A 22,496-nucleotide genomic window follows, 5' to 3' on the forward strand; every position below is an offset into this window, starting at 1 on the left:
AGGCAGTGGATGCCTGAGGGGCAGGGAAGAGGGTTTAGGGAGTGGAGAGCTGTGACAAGCCACTGGGTGAGACTTCTGCAGGCCAGCATGTGAGGACTGAAGGCCTGAAAGCAGTGCGAGTCACATCATAAAGCCTGTGTTTTCAGGACATTATTTTGATGGCAGTTGGCTAGGTGGTTTTGATGGAGAGGTTGGAGCCAGTGAGACCACCTTGGAGATCATTGTAGTTGGCACCTGAGGTGAGGCAGTTGAAACCGAGAGGGAGAGAAGTGTACAAAATAGGGTTCAGAGGAAGAATGGGTGGAGTTTCATGTCTGGATTTACAGTGGGGAAGACAGAGAAGCAAGAAACAGAGGGATATTGAACCTGGGCGCATGGAAAATTCGTTCCATGGTTACCAAAACCAAGGTTAGGAATGGATGGCCATGCTCAGGTTGAGTGAACCAGAGGAATGAAATTCCTTGGAAGCAGTGGCAGATAACTGCGTTTCAGCTGGAAGATAAAGGCTGAAGATGTAAATTAGGACCCCATCAGAATCTGTTGGGTTAAATAAACCCAATGAACACAAATTTGGAGCTTTACTGGGCATTTTCAGTAAGAACATTTAAAAAAGAACCTCTACCTGCAAATACTGACATCCATTTCATCAGTAAATTCTATCTGTTCTACATTCAAAACAGATCCCAAATTTAACCAGTTTGTATTACTGTCATCATTGCCCCTGGTCCAGTCACCATCCTTCTTCTCCTGGATTCTAGCTGTTTACCCTGTTCCTGTCCTTGCCCATCTAGAGTCTGCCCTCCACACAGCAGCCCAGTGATTCTTTTAATGTAAGTCAGGTCATGTCTCTCTGCTCCTAGCCTAGAGTGGCTCCCCGTCTTGTTCAGAGCATAAGCTGAAGCTCTTACAAGGGCCTGCGGGGCCTGGCACCATCCCCTCCTTTTCATCTCTGACTTCATCTGTTGCCGCTCTCCACTGTTCACTGCTGCTGGCCACCATTGCCAACTGCTGCTCCTCATCCCACTAGGCCCGCCTCCTCCGGGACCTTTGCGTGCTTTCCCTTTGCCTGGAAAGCTCTTCTTTCCAGTATCTGTAGGACTTGTCCTCTCCTCCTTCCTATCTTTGCTAATTAGGGACTTCCTTTACCTTCTGTTAAAATCGCCATCCCCCTGACTTACACTCCTGGCCCTTCCATACTTTAGCCCTTTTTCCTTTATGGCCTTTAGTATTGTCTAGTATCCATAGTATCCAGACCGCTTATTAACTTAGGTGTTTTCTTTGTACCCCTCTGGAATATAAATCCCATGACAGCAGGGATTTCTGTCTGTGTTGTTTGCTGTCGCATCCTTAATTCCTAGAACAGTGCCAAGTACTCAGCAATCATTTATCGAGTGAATGAACCAATTGCATGAGAAGTTTCTTTCGGAGTGGAATTGTAACTTCCTTGAGATCAGCTGTCAATAATCTTTAACTTTATATCCAGGGATAGTCAGCGCTCAGTAAGTTTTGAATAAGTGCATAAAACCCCAAATACTACATGCTCACGTTTTGCATTCTCAAGGTCCAGAAATTTCCATTGGTAAATGGGACATTTATAAGTGACAGGGGGAGGAGTTTTGCTTCATTTACCTGAGCTTCTACTTTGGGTTTCAGAATTCACATAGCAGTTTGGCAGTTCTTTCATTATTACTACGATTATTAATTGATGCTATTTAAAAATTTGGCCTCTAAACTCTCAGCTGATGTTTTAGGAGATTATACTATACAGGGTGCAGAACTTGCTAAGTCTGACTGTAACTGTTCATGGCCAATAAAGGAATAGCGTTGGCAAGAAACACGGGGTGGATTCAGCCGTGCCTTGTGGAGGCCCTGATGGCGGTGATCTCAGGGAGTAGCTGCCAGGGCTCCCTTCCGAAAAAGGGATCCTGGTGTGGTTGTCTGGTGGGGTTTTTTTTTTATAAATAAATAACCTGGAGGAATTTAGCTTTATTGGGGGCTTAATGAGAGAAAGGGAAGGACAAAGTGAAGAAATTACTCTTTATTTGGGAGCATTTACTCGAGAAGTCCCCCTGAAATTTGCTTTTTGTTTTATTTGGTATCACTTCTATCTCTTCCCAGGGGATGCAGATGTCTCGAAAGAATGCATGCAGAAAAACAGGCTGTAGGAGGCAGAAATGAATTCTTGAAAGTTTAAAAAGCTTCCAAAGGACAGAGCTGCTCCAAGACTTGGGCTGTTACCACCTCTTTCCGGTTGAGATTTGGGAGATCGAGCTACAGTGTCTCTGCTGCCACCATTGATGTGGTTTGTAGATGACACAAGTAAGTGGCCAGGTTCTTATTTATAGTTTTAGATGGAGCTTTTGTAGGGAGTTCAGAAACTAGGGAAATACGGCATATTAAAAAAAAAAGTGGCAGATTATGCTTTTACCTAACTTTAGGGTTAAAACAATTTGGAAAAATTGTTTCAGATTTTTCTAGCTTGTGAAAATACTGTGCAACTCTTGTTGTCAAATATAGTGTCTAAGTGGTCAAAAGAAAGTTCAAATAAAATTAGAGCCTAGAGAACAAGGCTGAACACATACATAGCCAAAAAATCATCCATGTGACTTTCCCTGAGGCCACAGCATGGTGTCAGTTGGCAGGATGTTTGCATCAATGGCACATGTGTTTTCCTAGCTTTGCCTGAAAGTGCCAGAGGTACTTTGGGTGTTTGGTGTGTGGTCAAAAGGCATGTGAGAAAAAATATCAGAGGCAAAACATTCTGGGTTTTCAAATGTCTTATCTAGGTTTGTTTCCCTTATTTCTGTCTGCATTAAAGAAGACAACTGATGGGGTAACCAGGGTAGTGAACTTGGTGTCCAGGGTGAAAGTAAATGAGAAACAAAAATATCTCTCCAGTGAATTTTGTGGTGGGAAGGAGGAAATCTGACCCCATGCAACTCTGAAAACCCTTCCTACATTTTTGTGATTTTCTGTGATTAGCAAAAAAAAGACACTACTGTGTCCTACTTTTTTTTCTTGTCTTTTATATTTTTGACAAGTGGCTTCACTTAAAAAAAGTTGGTCTACACTAATTCTAAACTGATAATGATCACTGTTATCCAGCTGATATGATTATCAAGTTTTTTTTTTTCTTTGTGTTTTTTCTTCTGTCTAATGTTTGTAACTATCTTTTCTTAAGATGGGGTGGGGAAAGGATAAAGAGAATAGAGCACAAAAATCAGTCATGTTGTATTCAGATGCCCACCTGCTTGGTCATTTCCCCACCTATCCATCCACCCACTCACCCACCCACAAACCCATCTGATATTCATTGATCATCTACTATGAAGCAGGCATTATATTGGGCTCTGGATCTAAGAGGGAATAAGCTAGAATTCCTTGCCTGTAAAGGAGACCAAATAATAGACATTTACATTGAAAAAATGTTAATATAGGTCATTTCTGTCACAGAAGGATCTTGCCACCTGTTTGGGGGAATTTCAGGGAAAGTTTCCAGGATGAAGTACTATCTCAACTGATGCGTGACAGATGGAGTCAACTGGATGAATTCTGTGTGTTTGGGCTTCTGTGTGGGGATGAGTCGGAGTTTCTAGCAGAATAAACTCCACGTAGTCACATAAAATTAAAGCCTAGAGAACAAAGCTGAATGCATAACATATGTGAGGGTAGTTTCTGAAGTCCTCCCAAGTTCAGAACTCCCATAATTCAATAATAATTCTGATGGAGTTTGTACTTCCCTTTAGCCACCAATATAGCGCCACCCTGTGGCCACTCTTTAAAGAGAGTTTAGAGTTTCCTTCACCCAGCCAGCTTCGAAACGATAGTCATGGTAGAATTTTAACATTGGTTTTAGGTAATGTGAAAGCATATGAATGCTTTTATATTATATTATTTCAAAGCTACATAATTCACATTCACATGAAATAGGACCAAACACTGGAGAGTTTAGAGCACTAGCTCATGGCCTATTTGATGGAACTGGAAGTACTTCAACATGGATAGCATTACACCTGTGATTGAGGGGAGAAAAAGTGGTAGGAGAGGAAATGGAAAAGCATTCAGGGACTTGATTATCAGGGCTGTGAACCATCATAAGATGACATTGTGGGATCCTCTAAAGAATGTTAAGGATGCAGTGGTGAAGTCAGCACCAGGTTTTGTTAGTTTTAATAGCTGAGAAAGATGAAATTAGACTAAGGCTCTGTATCGCTTTCAGATACAGAAATGAAGTGGGACATTCCCCTTCATTTCTAATTAGATTTTGGTTGTAAACAATATAAGCTTTTGTGATTTCAAAGTACTTTTAAGATTTTTGTTTTATTTTGTTTGTTTTTGAAGGCCCATTAACTATCTTAGAAGATACCATAAGATACTTGGCCTAAGTAGCAAGAATTTTGGATAGAGGCTTCACCCAGACTTGGGATATAAAGCTGGAGAAGAGTTTGATTAGTGAATCATACTTGGAGGTCTTTAGTAAAAGAGGTGGGGAAAACATGACTTAGACAAAGTTAAATAAACTTTTTTACCATGGGACTTCTTAGAGCCTTAAAAAGTAGTAATGTGTGTTGTGAGCCTCTAAGATAAATTTAAGGCATGCAGCATGTCACAGACTTGTTTCACTGCTAAGGAATTTTTGTTCTGGAAATAGTTGTTATAGTCTGTCAAAGGGCTAGGTTTCAAGGAACATGCATCACTTATCTATTTCCACAATAATGCTGTGTAACAAGCATCTACAAAACCCCAGTGAATACAACAATAAAAACCTATTTAACTTACAAGTTTGGGGGTGTGGTTTAGCTGATCTTGATCTGGGTTTGGCTGATTTCAGTTGATCTCACTGGCAGGTCTGTGGTCAGAGCTGAGAGATGGGAAGATAGCTCTTCTGATCTTAGCTGGGTTCACTCACATGTCTGGGGGCTCAGCTGGCTGTTGGCTGGGGCAACTGGTCTCTGCTATATATGTCTCTCATTTTCAAGTGTGATAGATTATCATTTCTGCTGGCCATGACAAAGGAGCAAGAATGAGGTAAGCCCAATAGTACACGCACTTTAAAAGCATTTGCTTGTATCATGTTCGTTAATATTTCATTGGCCAAGGGAAGTCACATGGCCGGTTCCAGAGTTGTAGGGCAATACAAGGTCGTATGGCAGAGGGTGTAGACACAGGGAGGGAGAAAAATAGGGCTTGCTTTTTTATTTTTTTATTTTTATTTTTTTTTGCAGTTAGACTACCTTAGAACCCAACTTGAAAATTGCTGGGTGAGATCACAGTCAACTGAGCAAGAATGAGGTCAAACTTTTTACAGAGTGGCCACAGACTCTACTTTTAATTCTGATAAGCAATCTCTCAAAAAGATGTCTGGGAGATATTGAGTGAGAGAGAATTCATCTGGTTCCTCACAAGACTTTTATTGTCTTCCTGTAGAATTATTTCAGAGCTGAAAGGATTGTGGACATCTGCTAGTTCTAGTTATGTCATGTTGGAAATGAGTAAATAGAGGCTCAGAGAGGTTAGTTGGCCCATATAAATCCACACAGCTAGCTAGAAGTAAAACTAAGCCTTGAACTCAGATCCTATCTCAAGCCATTTGGACTTTAATTACTTCAAAGAAGCTTTGTTGAGGTGGGGACATGGAAAAGCCTGACATATATTCACAGTCTTTGTATGTGAACAAATCACATTCCTTCTGGAGAGACTATGTTAATAATTTTAAAAAAGGATGTTAAATGTCTTTAGAAGGGCAAAACATTGAGTGGTTGCTGAATTCTGTGACTGGAGATCCTTTTTTTTTTTTAAAGTGTATTTTATTGATTATGCTATTACAGTTGTCCCAGTTTTTTCCTCCCCTTTATTCCCCTCCACCCTGCACTGCCTCTCCCACCAGCGTTCCCCCCTCTTAGTTCATGTCCATGGTTGTACATATAAGTTCTTTGGCTTTTCCATTTCCTATGCTGTACTTAACCTCCTTCCTGTCTATTTTAGACTTGCCACTATGCTTCTTGTTCCCTGTACCTTGTCCCCCTTCTCCCCACACCCCCTCCCTGCTAATAACTCTCCATGTGATCTTCATTTCTGTGATTCTGTTCCTGTTCTAGTTGTTTTCTTAGTTTGTTTTTGTTTTTAGGTTCAGTTGTTGGTAGTTGTGAGTTTATTGTCATTTTACTGTGCATAGTTTTGATCTTTTTCTTAAATAAGTCCCTTTAACATTTCCTATAATAAAGGCTTGGTATGATGAACTCCTTTAACTTGACCTTATCTGGGAAGCACTTTCTCTGCCCTTCCGTTCCAAATGGTAGCTCTGCTGGACAGAGTAATCTTGGATATAGGGCCTTGGCTTTCATGACTTTGAATACTTCTTTCCAGTCCCTTCTTGCCTGTAATTTTTTTTTTTTTTGAGAAAGCAGCTGATAGTTTTATGGGAGTTCCTGTGTAGGTAACTGTCTCCTTTTTTCTTGCTGCTTTTAAGATTCTCTCCTTATCTTTAATTTTGGGTAATGTAATTATGATGTGCCTTGGTGTGTGCTTCCTTGGGTCCAATTTCTTTGGGACTCTCTGAGCTTCCTGGACTTCCCGGCAGTCTCTTCCCTTTGCCAAATTGGGAAAGTTCTCCTTCATTATTTTTTCAAGTAAGTTTTCAATTTCTCCCTCTTCCTCTTCTCCTTCTGGCACTCCTATGATTTGGATGGTGGAACGTTTAACATTGTCCTGGAGGTTCCTAAGCCTCTCCTCATGTTTTTGAATTCTTGTTTCTTCCTTCTGTTCTAGTTGAATGTTTATTTCTTCCTTCTGCTCCAGATCACTGATTTGAGTCCCAGTTTTCTTCCCTTCACTGTTGGTTCCCTGTATGTTTTTCTTTATGTCATTTTACATAACCTTCACTTTTTCCTCTATTTTGCAACCATGCTCAACCATTTCTGTGAGCATCCTGATTACCAGTGTTTTGAACTGTGCATCTAATAGGTTTGCTATCTTTTCATCTCCTAGTTGTATTTTTTCTAGAGTTTTGACCTCTTCTTTCATTTGGGCCATATTTCTTTGTCTCAGCACTCCTGCTACAGTATAAGAGGCGGAGCCTTAGGTATTTCCCCAGGCGGGGCAGTTGCTGTCTGTGGGGGAGGGGCCAGAGAGTGAACTATGCCACTTTCCTAGCTCTCGGCCAGCTTTCAGTTACTTTCCTGCTACCTACAAGCAAATTGGGCCTTTCTGGTGCTGATTCCCAGGTGGATGGGTTTATGTAAGTTCTGGAACCCTGTGGGTCTCGCCAGTGAACCCTCCTGTGAGGCTGGGAGTTTCTCCTGTCACTGCAACCCCCACAGATTTTTACAGCCAGATGTTTTTGAGGCTTTATTTTCCCGCACTGGAACCCTGGGTTGCATGGTCTATGTCACTCCCTAGTTGTTCCTACTCATTTATTTGCACATGAATGTGGGGCCACGCATCCTCTCTGCCCCAGCTCCCAGTGTCACCCTTCCTACCAGTCTCAATGACTGTTTCCTCTTTAACTCCTTGGTTGTCGTACTTCCATGCAGTTCAATTTTCTGGTAGTTCTTGTTGTTGTCTTTTTGTTTTTAAATTTGTTGTCCTTCTTTTGGTTGTGCAAGGAAGCAAAGTGTATCTCCCTACGCCTCCATCTTGGCCGGAAGTCTTTTTTTTTTTTTTTTTGAAGAAAAGTTGGGGGTGCAGTTGAAGCAGGAAGTGCCTTCAGTTGGGTAAGTCAAGTCATTTCACTTATCAGAGACTTTGTTATTGTATCTATGAACAGTAGAAAAGGAAAGCAAAATATGGAAGCCATCACGAATTTGCATGTCATCCTTGCAGAGGGGTCAGGCAAACCTTTGTGTCATTCCAGTTTTAGTATATGCGCTGCAGAAGCCAGCGCTGACTGGAGATTCCTGGTAGTACATTTTTGTGGTTTTTTTCTTTCATCCGTCCCTTCCCTCCCTACCTCCAAGAATTTCTGCTGCATCTGAGAAGTTAGCAAAAGACTTCTGAGAAGAGGGCAAGAATTTGTGTTATAGCTCCTACTTTGTCAAACAGAAGGTAAAATTGTGATGGTGGATCTGGACTTCCAGAATCATAGCTACATTAACACCATATCAGGAAATAACTTATGCTACATAAGTAAAATTTTGATTACGAAATTTTACTAAACTTTCAAATTCACTATTTTTATGATGGGAATATTTCTAGAACATACTATCTGTCTCCCTAATTTATTAAACAGAGAATAATTGAAACTTCTTAGCCTCATCCTTTTAGACATCAGTTTTTGAATCGAGCATTAATATAGCAGTGTGCCTTGTGAAGAACCACATAAGTGAAAGGCATTGTTACTGTTGTTATTGTTTGCTTAGGGACTGGTTGAGTATGTAGGACTACTTGCCATTAAACTAAATTTTGACAAATCTGTTTTTTAAATATTGTTTTTTAATTTTTGTAGTGTTTTCTATACTTCCTCATTGTCAGTTGAGCTCCTGTATCTTTATGGTGCTCAAACACAGACTTGTTCTTAGATCTATGTTACAGGGAACTACATTTCCCAGGCTTCCTTGCTCTTTGGTGCACTGCTTTCTTTGGTATTTTCAGGAGGAGCTGTGTCTCTTCCATTGCTTCTGCTCCCACCTAACTTCTCCTTTCTCTATAGCAGCTGGTGCTGTTGTTCTAGTCTTGTCCACATGGCCCGGGTTGGTCTCTTGCTCTGATAACGTCACTTCCATCCCTTATCCCGCCTGCTTAGGTAAGCTAGCTTTTCATGCTTGGTAATCTGTGGGCTGCCTCCCTGTTACCCCTGCAGCCTCTCCGCCATCCATCACTCTGTAACCAGTCCCTTGGTTTGAAAGATAGAGTTGCTTCTGTTTGCTGGTTGTCTTTGATAACAAATCTTTTCCTCCTTCTTACTCTTTTTTTTAGCAGTCTACTGTGAGTTCAACAGCCAGGTTACCCAGTTTATTTTATTGGACATAAAAATGCAAACTTGATTGAGCAGTAGTAGAGCAGAGTCATTAAGAGCTTGAGCTCTGGCTTCAGAATGCATTGGTCCCAGTCCCAGTCATTCCAATCATTGGCTATGGCTTTGGGCAAGTTTCTTTTTTTTCCCCCCATTTAATTATATTTTATTGATTATGCTATTACAGTTGTCCCAGTTTTTCCCCCATTGCTTCCTTCTAGCCAGCACTCCCACTCCCTCAGGCAATCCCCACACCATTATTCATGTCCATGGGTCATGTGTGTAAGTTCTTTGGCTACTCCATTTCCTATACTGTACTTTATAGTCCCATGCCTGTATTTGTACTTCTTTATCACCTCACCTCTTCACCCATTCTCTCACATCCCCCTTCCATCTGGCAACTATCAAAACACTCTATATGTCCATGATCTGTCTCTGTACTTCTTGTTTGCTTAGTTTGCTTTTTAAGCTTAATTGTTGATAGATTTGTGTTTTTTGCCATTTTGTTCATAGTTTTGATTTTCTTTTTCTTAAATAAGTCCCTGTAATATTTCATATAATAATGGTTTGGTCATGACGAACTCCTTATTTTTTTCTTGTCTTGGAACTCTTTATCTGCCCTTCAATTCTAAATGATATCTTTGCTGACTAGAGCAATTTTGGCTGTAGATCCCTGCTTTTCATGCCTTTGAATATTTCTTGCCAATCCCTTCTAGCCTACAAAATTTCTTTTAAGAAATCAGTTGACAGTCTTATGGGAACTCTCCTGTGGGTAACTATCTGTGTTTCCCTTGCTGCTTTTAAGAGTTTCTCCCTATCTTTAACTTTTGACATTTTAATTATGATGTGTCTTGGCATGGGTGTCTTTGTATCCATCTTGTTTGGGACTCTCTGTGCTTCCTGGACTTGCATCTCTATTTACTTCACCAAATTAGGGAAGTTTTCTTTCATTATTTTTTTCAGGTAGATTTATAATTTCTTGCTCTTTCTTTCTTCTGTATGGCACTCCTATGATGTGAATGTTGGAAAAGTTGAAGTTGTCCCAGAGGCTGCTTATACTATTCTCATTTTCTTTGTTGGGGGGGGGGGGGGGGATTCTTTTTTCTTCTTGTTGTTCTGATTGGGTGCTTTTTGCTTCTTTATATTCCAAATCACTGATTTGATTCTTGGCTTCATCCACTCTACTGTTGATTCCCTGTAAATTTTTCTTTATTTCAATTAGTGTATCTTTTTTTTCTGACTGGATATTTTTTTGTGCTGTTGAGTTCCTCACTAAGTTCCTTGAATATCCTGATAACCAGTTTTGAACTCTGCATCTGATAGATTCCTTATCTCCATTTTGTTTAGCTCTTTTTCTTGAGTTTTAACCTGTGCTTTCATTTGGGCTATGTTCCTTTATCTGCTCATTTTGGCAGCTTCTCTATGCTTGCTTCTATGTATTATGCAGAGCAGCTATGACTCCCTGTCTTGGTAGCATGGCCTGATACAGTAGGTGTCCTGTAGGATCCAGTGGCACTGCCTCCCCTGTCTTCTAAACTGGGTACTTGAGGTATGCCTTCCATGTGGGCTGAGTACACCCTCCTCTTGTAGTAGAGCCTTGATTACTTTTGGTAGGTCAATTGGAGGGATTTACCCAGGACAATCAGCTGCAAGGACTGGCTGTGACCACAGAGCACCAATGTCCCCTCTTCGTGGAGGATCAGCTGTGCAGGGGCAGGGTGGTGGCACTCTGATGTGGTCTGTAGCTGTCCACTTGGTTGGAGGGCTCTGGGGTTTCCTGAGTGTTGCAGGCCAAGGTCAGCCCCCACCTGTGTTCTGTCTGGGACCACCTTCCAGGATCCATAAAGCAATCTGAGATGGCTGCTACATGTGCTGGGCTTGGAGGTTCCCAGGCAAAACCAAGCTGTAAATCTAGGCTGGCTGCTGCTAGTGTCAAGCCTGGAGCCACTTAGCAAGAGGTACGTGGGCTGGAGGCTCACTGAGGCCATCCGTTGCTTGTTTGATAGGATTAAGGAAGTTGTGAAGCATGAGCCAAGATCGGCCATTCATATGGAACAGTCATGATTAACACTTTGGGTGGGCCTGTAAGTTGGGTGGGATAGAGTCTCAGGGTATCTCCAGGGTAGGGGAAACAGTGTCAGCCAGTTTGATGGAGTCTCTGATAAGGCTGGCTCTGTGGCTCCATGTGGGGAAGGCTCAGAAAAGGAACAGTGGCCTCTGTCTGTCTTTCTTTCTGGGATAAAACTGCCCCTCAGCTCCTGCCTTGATGCCAGACACTTCAGTTCCTCTCTGTATGCCACTGGTGCCTTCCAAGCTACTACCCTGGTGCTGGACCTTATATGGAGTGAGTCTGAGTAATTCCATGTGTGGTTACTTTAAGGGGAACTACATGGGATTTCAGAAGTTTCTTCCACTGACTCAATCCGTTAGCCAGAAGTTATGGGGACTTGTTTTCCTGGCACTGGAACCCTGGGTGGGGCTAGGCATGCTCTGTGCTGAGATACCCCTTCTGAATTTTTATCCACCACATATGGATATGAGGTCAGCCTGTTCACATCTCTGCTCCTCGTGGTTTCTTTAATTATGTAGCTGTCAGACTTCCATTCCACTCAATTTCTGATGCTTCTGAGTGATAGTTGTTCTGTGTTTCAGTTGTAATTTTGATGTGGTTGTGTGAGGAGGTGAGCTGTGTTTACCTATGCCACCGTCTTGACCGGAAGTCCTTTTGATCAAGTTTCTTAACTTCTCTGAGACTTTTTTTCATGTAAAAAGTGAATGTAATCATAGTACCTATACTTTCTTGTAAGATCAACACCAATGGAGGGGAAAGGAGGGGTTCAAGATTGGACAAGGGAGAAGTTGAGCTATAATTCAGTCTTAAACAGGAGCCTTCACCAACCCCAGGGGGAGTTCTAAAGCAGGTTGGGCCTTTAGTCACCAATTTTGACCATTCAGGGTAGCTGCCCCAGAGAGTGTGCTTGACCTTAGGAGAAGTAGTTTTCTTCAGCTGATGGCAGTTTTGTGCATTCCGCTTGCAGCACTTGCAAGATCAAGGGAGTAAGTACTTCAGCCCTGAAGTGGGATCTGGCCATTGTATCAGAGTCCACAACAGTTACCCGTGAGAATCAGGTCACCTGGTGCCTAGTTCTTAGTGGAAGCTAACAAAATTAGTTATCATTATTAATGGATTCAGTATAGATGTTCCAGAAAATGGGCTTTATTATGTCTAATTTAGCTATTCAGAGAGCTTTCCTTGATTTCCTGTTTATGACCCTGTCATAGAGAGTGGAGAAAAAGTAATGTTAGTTGTCTGTGGGTAAATAAGGTTCTGTTGCTTCTGCATATAGATTATTAAGCATGTCTGTACTTTTACATTAATGTACATGTAGTATTTAAATAAAGCTTACCCATAGGTCCTTATGTCATTATTCTCCATGGTATTCACGGTCTATTCACATCAAATTTGGTAAAAATCAATATAGCTTTCATCTGTGGAGTGCCTGTCATGTAGCCACAGTGCTAAGCATGCATTAGCTCATCGTTCTCAGGATGCCTCTCTAAGGTGCTGATATTCCTGTTTACAGTAAGGCCCTGAGGTTGGTGAGGCCCTGAGGTCAGTGAGAGTAAGTGATCTGCCCGGGGTCCTTCAGCCAAGAAGTGGCTGTTATGTTCTCCATCCGGGGCTGCAGCCCCAGACTCATGTGAGCCTACGCTTTTAACTACACAGCTTAACAATTTAAACAGCAGTAGGGGAAACCTTCTTCTCTGAAAATAACTCTAGCAAAGTGTAGGTGTTGTTTTGGTAGAAACATTGCAGCTGCTGCCATGAAAATCTTCTCCCAAATGGCTTTGTGAGAGCAAAGCTGTGCAGGCTCTGCTTGTGTTTATGATGTGAGCCTTATGGCTCAGCCACAACACAAATGATTTGTTTTCCTGGCCTCGTTGGCAAAGTGATTTAATTTCTGGATTTCTGTGAGGAAAAAGCCTAAACAAATACATTTTTCTGTAACTGGATGTTTAAAGAGGAGCTGCAAGGGGGAGTCAAAATGGGAAACTGGGTACATTTTCATTCACTGAACGACGTGATAAGGGGGGGGTTAAATGTAGATAGAGTTCATTCAGTTGAAGCCCCACAAGCAAGGCAGGTGTTTAGGTAAGTGCATATTCCTCATTGTTAGTGGAGAACAGCAAATTAGGTCACCGTTTCTTATAAAGGTGATGCCTGCTTTTCTGAAGAAAAAATATTTTTTCAAAACTGGGTTTATGGTACTAATGAGCCATGTAGGAAGCTGTAAGACCAGGGATTCCTAAAAGTATGTTCTAAGCAGCCCTGTTTGTTGTATCAGTTAGAATTAGTGTTGACTGTTTATAACAAAAGTGCGAGAAGATAATAGTGACTTAAGATAAAAGTTCATGGAAAAGAAACTCAGAATTAGGCGCTCCACAATTTTGTGGTATGGTCAGGAGCCCAGATTTCTATTGTTCTGTCCCCCACTGCTGCTCATGTAACTTATATTTTCAGGGTCACTTAAGGGCCAGTTTAGTTTAGGTCATCATATCACAGTCCAGATGTAGAACAGAAAGGAATTAGAGAGAATAAAGGCACCCTCTTAGTTGAGGCAGCTTCCCCAGTTTCTGCAGCCTTCCTGGGAGTTTCTTATAACATTTCTGTTTGTCCTTCATTGGCCAGTACTGGGTCACATGGCCATAAGTAGTTGTAAGAGAGCCTGGCAATGTAGTCTTCAGTAGAGCATTTGAGACTGTATTACTGGTGAAGCCCAGAATGGAGACTGAGTGACAACTGGCAGTCATGCAACATTTGGGATTTAAGCTAATGCCTTGACTCAAAATTGAGACATGTTGAGTTAACGATAAAAGATAACTTTTGTTGGTGAGTGTTGTTACCCTAATAATCCTTAGAGTCTTCATTGGGCTCATGTGCATCAGAATATACAGAGCTCCTGAATGAACTTCAGTCTGGCCCCTCTTTACTGGAGGAAATAATATCCAAAGAAGCACACTTTCTTTACGTCATTCAGCAATTATTGATTAACTGTCATGTGCCGTGCACTGTGCCAGATCTTAGCAGTAGCTTGGAGCGCGAACATATTTATTTGACATTTCCCATACTAGGGAGTCCTCCTATGTGAAACCTATTAATACTTAAAGTAAGCAGTGTCTTAAGAGATCTAATTTGGTAAGTGTTAACTTGAAGGGGCTCATTAGTTAGAGAAACCTTGCATGCCCAGAATAGGGATTGAAAGATAAAAATGTCTGTATCAGTTATCTATTGCTTCATAAAAACCACCTCAAAGTTAAATAACTTAACATGGTAAGTTTTTATTATCGCTCACAAGTTTCTGGGTTGGCTATGTTTTTCTTGTAGCCTTGGTTGGGTCACTATGAGCATATTTGGGTCAGCTGTGGGTTAGGAGGTTTCTCTGGTGATCTAGGCTGGACATGCTCACTTGCTTGGGTGCAGTTTGGTCTAGGCTAACCTCAGTTGGGACCCTAGGATTCTCACCGCAAGGTCTCTTCATCCTCCCGCAGCCAATCCAAGTTTTTCATGGTAGTCACATGGTTCAAGAGAAAGAGCAGAAGTGCATGAAGCCCCTTGAGACTAAGGCTGAGAATTAACACAGCCTAACCTCTGTCAAAGCAAGTTACAAAAGCAGCCCAGAGTAAGTTGGGGACACGAGCTCAATCTTTTGTTGAAAGAGCTGCAAAGTGAGTGGAAAGCTGAAGAAGTAGAGAACTGAAACTTTTAGCAATCAATCTACTCCAGTGTTCCAGGTAGGAAAAGGTTAGTCTGTGTGGACACCTGCCCCTTTCTGTACCATTTCTCCTACCCTTTTCCCACCCAACAAATCCAGTCAAAATTTCAACTCATTGAAAATATTAGCGGCTATATTGATGAAATTAATTTTTTTCCCCACCTCAGTGTGTTGGAATCCCCAAAACTCAGCTACCAGCTGGTGGGTAAGACTCTTGAGTGGGTGGGCTTCATGACATTACTTGCTGTTCTTGGAGACAGCAGTAGTGCTCCATTTCCTATATATAGTCTTCTATAGCTCAACTGCCAGGGAGTAAGGCATATGGCATAAACGTAACCTAAGAGTCTATGCTAGGCTTGCTCTTCGTCACGTTTATCAAGTGTCTACTACATACATAAGACTAATAAAAACAATATGGACAAGAAGTCGCAAATAAGGAGGGAGTGTTTTGAGGTAGTTAATAGTAAACATCGTAAAGGGAGACTTTATCTGACTGTTCCCCGTATTTTAAACTACTAAATTGTTCTATTCATGTGTGCTATGAAATATCAGAATAAATTATCAATACTTTAAAATACTATGATAGTCATTAGGAAGACCTTTCTTTATACAACACATTTTTTGTGTCCCTTCAGTCATCTGCCATGGGTACTTTTGTTCTTAATCTTCAGTTTGTTTCAGGTGGTGACAAGGGGCAGGTCTGATGCTATATCTTGGCTGATAAGCTCTGTAACATTGAGAATGTTACGTCACTCTGAAACATGTGGTCTCCTCATCCCTGAAAAGAGCATATGGTGATACCTACCACGTGTATACAAGAAGTCATGGTAAGGTCACATATGACCATTATTGATAATACCTAACATTAACATGACATGGCACTGACCACATGTTGGCTACAGTTCTCAACAAGCCTGTGAGGTAGGTTAGGTGGTATGACGAAGGTACAAAAAGGCCAAGTGACATGCCAAGGTTGCACAAACCTGAGGTTTGTACCCAGGCACCTGGGGCTGTGGTCCTGCCTCATAGTCAGGCTAAAGAACTGCCCCTGTAGGTATGAGTACATGGTTGTTTAAAAAAATGAAAGAAATAAAGATCTAATTTTCACAGAATTGAGAGGATCAGAACATTGACTTAGATTTAAAAAAATTAACTTTGGACTCTTATTTAGTGTAGAGCCTGCCCTGGCAATTTACATAGTTGTATGTTGCAGGTCTTTGTGATACTAAAAAGCAATCAGGTTGTATTATCTGTACTTTGAGGGGTTAATGGCTCTGTACATCTTGAAGGTTATACTTGCAACTAGCATTAATTTCATTGTTAACCATTTCTTTTTCATCAGTTACAGGGCTGCTTCTTTTTTTTTTTAAGTCTAGCTGAATTCCAGTGCAGGTGATAACTTGTGGGAGTAGATGGGACAACTCGAGTTCATTGTTCAGGAAGCTGTATTTGCCATAGAGAGCAAACTTGGAGCTTGGCTGAACTGTGTGGATCTGTAATCAGAATCACTGAGCAGTGTTCTCTGTTCTTCCCCATTTTAGTCTAAAATGCCTATTTAACAGGAGGAGAGTGACCTTAATAGAGAGTGACTTCCCACTACATTTTATGATTCACTCTAGGGAGTCACAGTAAGCTACGTGAACAAGAGGAGGAATTGCTTGGAAGCCAAAGTAGAGAAAATCATATGAAGAAAAAGAGAAATAAGTGATGCCCATTTGCTTTTATATTTGTCTTAGTTTGCTGGGGCTACTATCATGAAATACCCCAGACTAGGTGACTTATAAACAACAGACATTTCTTTTTCACGGTTCTAGAGGCTGGAGGTCCGAGATCAGCTGCCAGCGTGGTCAGTGGAGGGCCTGCTTCCAGGTCAAAGACATTTCCTTGTGTACTCCTGTGAGAAAGGACCCTTTTATAAGGGCACTAATTCATTTCATGAGAGCCAATAATATCTTCTTTGGAGGTTAGGATTTCATGAATACTGGAGATGGACACAGACATTCAAACTATAGTGATATTCAAGCAGATTTTTTGAAAGTTATTGCATGTGAAGTGGCTATAATTTAAACAAAGTATTTTACTGAAGCAATATTCAAGAAAACAGTGATTCTTGGGATGTTGCTTAAACCAAGCAGAATGTTGAGATGTTGCAGGAATCGCATACTTAGTTGTAGATACACTTTGGCTGGTGTCTTATGGATAAGGAACGGCAGCCTCAGTTTTAAGTCTTAGTAATAAAATACTGGGATTTGTAAGTAGAGAGGCAAGGAAACTATAGTGGAATTCAAGACAGAGCACTTGATTATCTGGCTTCTAGAGAATCATGTAGGTTTTAAACATGCCTCAAATGGCTGCATTTTTAACTTAGAGGAAAATAAGGAGCTTTCTCTTTCATTTATATAAAAGCCCATGAAGAAATCTCTGTTATCTTATAATATCCAGGCCAGAGGGTTAAGTTTGAATATATCATTATTTACCTAAATATATATATATATATAAATAATTGTAATTTTACTAATTATAACTAATTTATATAGAATTCTTGCCAGATGCCAGGTACCATTTTAATGCTTTACCCATATCTTCATAATAATGCTTTACCCTTTATCTTCATAATAACCCTTTGAAGTAGATACTGTCATTATCTCTATTTTACAAATAAGGAAATTGAGGCACAGAGATCTTGAGTAACTTGACTAAGCTCACACGGCAAGGTTAATTGTGAAGCTAATATTCGAACCCAGGCTGTTTTAATTGCTACACTACAGTGTTTCCCAAGCATCAGTCGTTCAGATACCACCTTCATATTTTTGCCATGATTGTATTCCACTTCTATGATTATTTAATGTTTTTCACTTTTTAAAACCACAAATAAATGTATTTAAAAAGGAAACCTTAAAAGACTACATTAAATAGAAAACTATCATGTGCCACAAATAGTAGTGATAGCCAATAAAAGTTTAAAAACAATGTCTATTCAATCCTAAGTAGATGACAATGTGCGAAAAACCCTGTGTCAGTGCCCTTTCTGTCTTGAGAGAGTGAGGGTGGGGGTAGGGAGAGGGGAGAGGAAAAAAGGGGAGGGGAGAGAGAGAGAGATCGATTTTCATTCTGTGTTATTCCAGCCTTAATCTGTTTTGTAGTTTACCATTGACAGTGGCTCCTACGCTCTGGGAGTCACTTGTCTAAAATATGAAGATGTTGTACTCTCCTCAGAATTGCCTTAGGGAAAGGGAAGCAGGGGAATGTTGAAATGAATTCAGGCCTGTATTAGTTCAGCCAGTCTAAGTAAAGCTATTGTCTGAATTATTAACCCTGAATTATTCATCAGGTCGCTAGAAGACCCTTTCAGGTTGCTTTGTGGAAAGGACTGTGGATAATTTTTACCCAAGTTATTATCTGTAGAAGAAGAGGTGGTTACCCCAGAATTTTAAACTAGACTACTTAGGAAATCACTTTCCTGGAGCCTTGCTTCATCCTTGACATGTACCTGTTGGTTTGAAATATCAGAGACCTTTAGGCCTCTTTCAAATACCTGTTGGAGATGACTGGGAACAGTGTCCCTTTGTTACCAAGATGACATTCTCTTTTTATATACATCTATGATTAATATATGATTATTGCATTTTGACCATGGTGAGAAAAGTAAAAGGTGTCTTCTCTTTTCCCACTTTAACATAAATGACGAGATCTAGTGTGTTTACATATAACGAAGAAGGATCTTCCTTTTAATTCACAGGCCTCTGTGAAATTAAATTGCTCTGAAAGCAATTCATGGACATAATTAAGACTCATCAATGTGAACAATAAATTAATCTGCATCTGAAGGTCTTACTGATTACCTGATCACGTAATTCCCACATATTCTGATTATGTTTTTCTGAAGCTTTTTACAGGCTCTGAATTCTTCATCAAGATGATTCTATTTAGTGCCTGCTCTATACAGAGTGAGCTTTGTAATAGAGAGGTCAGCTTGATGAAAGTATTAACAGACTTAAAGATGGTGAATGAAACTGGCTTCACCTTCCTAAACATCTCTATGTCTACTTTTAAATATTATAGCTAAATATGAAATATTAATATGAAGTATTCTAGCTGCAAACAGGCAGCACCATATTAAATGTGGCTTGTGTGGCTGTTGCAACCTTACAACTGTCTGTGGGTCAGTGTGCCAGAGAACTTCAGAAAGCTTTCGATAGATTTGGGGCCTGTTTAAGCCGCTCATGGGTGGTTTGGGGGAGGACATATGAGTATCTGTCCACTTGAAAGCTGCCGTGGGTCCTGTGTCTCCCAGAGGCCACCACTTTGTCCCAGTGAGGACAGTGTCATAAGCTGGATCGGCCACTGTTTGGTGGCGTAGTGGAGACCATCTTTATGTGCAGGGTTCATCTGGTGGTGCCATGATGCATTTAATCTGATTAGTAAATTGTGCCCAGGACTGGTCTGTAAAAGTTTTGCCATGGCTTATTTAGATGCAGGTTGTAGTTGTCCTACTCTGCCCTGGGCTAGGTTTGGGAGACCGGAGTGGCTCTGGAAATGTGTCCTGACTTTGGGAATAAGATTAGCGAAGGTCATTGGGACAGTTAGATCCTCACGGGTATGGGCCATGTCTATTTACTCACAGGTATACCTCTGGCATCTGGCACAGCCCTGGAACATGGCAGGGACTCAGTAAATAACGTGTTGAATCAGTGAGGCAACAGTTAAGTCGGGCAACTGATGTTCTTGGCATTATATAATTTTTGCTTGGTGATAGAAAACAACAACAAAACTGTTGTGTGTGTGTGTGCGCGCGCGTGCGCACATGTTTGTGTTTTATAGCTTCCTTAAGAAATAGAATCAATTTCAGTTTTTGGAACTAAAAAAGAGTAGGGAGAGTTATCTTGGAGTTTGTGCCTGGTTTCCCACAATAAGTTTCCCTGATTGAAAAACATAGTCTCAGGCTCTTTCAGAGATGGAGAAAAAGAAGGTAGTGACTCCTGTTCTTTTCCTTTTTTGTGTCTGTGCAAAGAGAGCGAGCCAGCCTTCAAGGATTTAGAATAGAGAGAAGCCATGTGGAAAACAGATCGTTTTCTTCCAGACTTCAGGTCTTGAGGATTAGTAGAACATGCTAGGAAATAAGGTTCTTTCTCTTGGGAAATTACTAATGCTGGCAGCTTGAAATAGCATGGAAAAGTCTTTTAGTAGTGGCAGGTTTTCAGATAGTTTGCTAGAGAGGAGAAGGGCCCAAGTTGAGTGAAAGCAGAAAGAAATTCTGAGTTACATTAGCAGTTGTCTCTTGGCATTTGAAAAGGATTGGTTCCAGGATGCCTGTGGGTACCCAAATCCAGGGATGCTCAAGTCCCTTATGTAAAATGATATATTGTACTATTGGTATATAACCTATATTTACTTACAGGCAACACCCCTGTATGGCTACCCTTATTTCATTTGAGTGGATTTAGCATAGTGCTGTGCCCATGGCAAATTCAAGTTTTGCTTTTTGGAAATTTCTGTGATTTTTTTTTTTTCCTGAATAGTTTCTATCTTTAGTTCATTGAATCTGCAAATGTGAAGCATGTGGTACAGAGGTCCTTGACTGTGGAAACCTTCTCTCATTCTCAGTTTATAATGTTTATATCCTCACTTCACACAGTTCTAATGAACTGATTTTGAAATTCACAGACCTTTCAGTGCTATGCTGGTGAATGTTTAACAACTGGCTCTGAGAAGAGGAAGGGGGGAGAAGCTTGGTTTGTCACGTCTGCCCATTTCTGTGGTGAAGATATTCCCACCATGAGTGGAGATGGGGAGAGATGCACACAGTTGTGTTTTGCAGCAGCGCATGTTGGCTCAGCACCACTGGTAATAGCACCAAGAGAACAGGAAGGGAAGAGGCAGTTAGAGGGAGGCGGTGGAGAGAGAGAAACACTAAAGAATGGAGAAAATAATAAGAAGCAAGTTGGGTGACAGGGGTTTCTGTTAAAGGAATTTGAGTAAAGGTGTCTGTTCTCATCCGTGAAACGGTGGAGGGGAAAAAAAAGACTGAAAATGGGAGAAAAAAATTCCTCACTGAAAGTAGGATATGGCTAAAGCCCTGACTCTGAAGAATGTCTGCCAAACTTTGTGATATTTGGAGCAGATTCAAAAAATCAAACCTGTTCCTCCTGGAGCCCCGGAAAGTGGAGGCTACAAGGCAGGAATCCCTTGGAACCGAGAGGTTGAAGGCGCAGGTGGGTCTCCGGAGAAGCTCTTCTTCCTAGTTTGATGTTTTCTTTGTTTCTTAGATTATGTAAAACCTTCCATGGTCTCTTTGTTTTGTTTTTTATTTCTCTAATTTAGGTTTGCTTTTTTACTTCTTTGTGGTAGTAAAGTATTATAAATGTGAATAATGTAATAAAATCTTACATTTATTGGTTTATTAACTTTAGATAGTATCTGTTGACTCTTAGATATGAATTTTTTTTGAAACAGCACTTTGATGCTTCTTCCCATCTTCTCCAGTCTCTTGGCTGTATTGCTGACTCGTTTTATATTATTGATATTTATAACATTTTCTTTTTTATAGTTGCTGTACCTGTATTTATTTTTCAGCTTTGTTATGATTTACTCATACTTAACATATAACATTTGGTAAGTTTAAGTATACATGCTGATTTGAATATGTATCTATTGCAAAGTGATTATCACAGTGAGGTCAGTTAAGACATCCGCCACTGCAGTCACCATTTTCTGTGTGTGTGGTGAGAAGATTGATGACATTTTCATTACATCCTATAGACCATAATTGTTTGGCTTCTATTTTGTATTTACATGAATTATGTTGCAAAAACCAGAACAAAAGAAAGTATCAAACCAGGAAGCCTAACAAAATGAAATAATAGAATTAAGATGAAGCACCTGGTTATTAGAAACCGTAATGCAACCATGATAAACTCATTCATTAGAAGGAAGCAGTCTTTTGAATATGAGTCATCTAAAATAGTCATTACAAGCAAATGTAAACTAAAACTCAGCAGTGGTTGTAATTAATAGGAAAGATGGAGTTTTTACTTTTAATTTTAATGACTTCTGTGGTCTGAACTTTTTAAATAAACTTGTGTTGCTTTCACAATTAATTTTTTAAGACATGCCAGCCTATATCCACTTACGATAATAAGAACAGATGCATGTTCTTTATAGGAAACAGTGACTTTGTTGAGCTCTGGGTTTTGTCCTTAGTTCATAGTGGCTGAAAGGACATCTCCTTAAGATACCCAAATATTGAGATACGTATTTCACATCGACCCAGAGCTTTGGAGTTTGTATTTTTCTGTTTTGATTCTCATGCAGCCTTGTTACATCATCGTTATTTCATAAACGGTTTTATTGCTAGTTTACAGATGATGGAAATAAAGCTTAGGGAAATTAAGTTGCTTGCTCAACATCATACCATCCCATGTCTTCTGAATCATTTTTTAAGCAAAACCTTTTTCTCAACATATTATACATAGTACTCTCTTTAATAGAATATTATAGATTGTACTGGATAAATATTATCATAAGTGTATTTATGAACTAAAGACATGATTTTAAGTTATATTGAATATCTTCGTATTAGAAGAATTAAAGGAATATGCCTTATTTTAGAGAGATTTCAATCTTTAAAGGGACATCCTTTGGAAAAATAACTGTGTGAAGTAGTTTTCTCTGGAGAAGTGGGTGGATGAGGGTTCATTGTTGACTTAATGATCTCAGGGGGCCAGCTGCGAATTGCCTTTCTATCCTTCTTCCACCCTGAAAATCCACTTCTT

General features: G+C 40.4%; 1 protein-coding gene and 1 non-coding gene across 3 annotated transcripts in view; one reads left to right on the top strand and one right to left on the bottom strand.

The window, feature by feature from the left end:
- The window catches only part of PLCB4 (phospholipase C beta 4), a 392,492-nt gene that overhangs the window by 70,267 nt on the left and 299,729 nt on the right, over positions 1 to 22,496 (top strand). The gene's annotated exons all lie outside the window — the stretch shown is intronic.
- Positions 7,779 to 7,882, bottom strand: LOC129071028 (U6 spliceosomal RNA). The gene has a single exon (XR_008529189.1). It is a non-coding gene; the product is annotated as a U6 spliceosomal RNA (small nuclear RNA).

Source organism: Pteronotus mesoamericanus, unplaced genomic scaffold (assembly GCF_021234165.1).
Source record: "Pteronotus mesoamericanus isolate MK-2021 breed Mesoamerican mustached bat unplaced genomic scaffold, CSHL_Meso_final contig_25, whole genome shotgun sequence".
Taxonomy (NCBI): domain Eukaryota; kingdom Metazoa; phylum Chordata; class Mammalia; order Chiroptera; family Mormoopidae; genus Pteronotus; species Pteronotus mesoamericanus.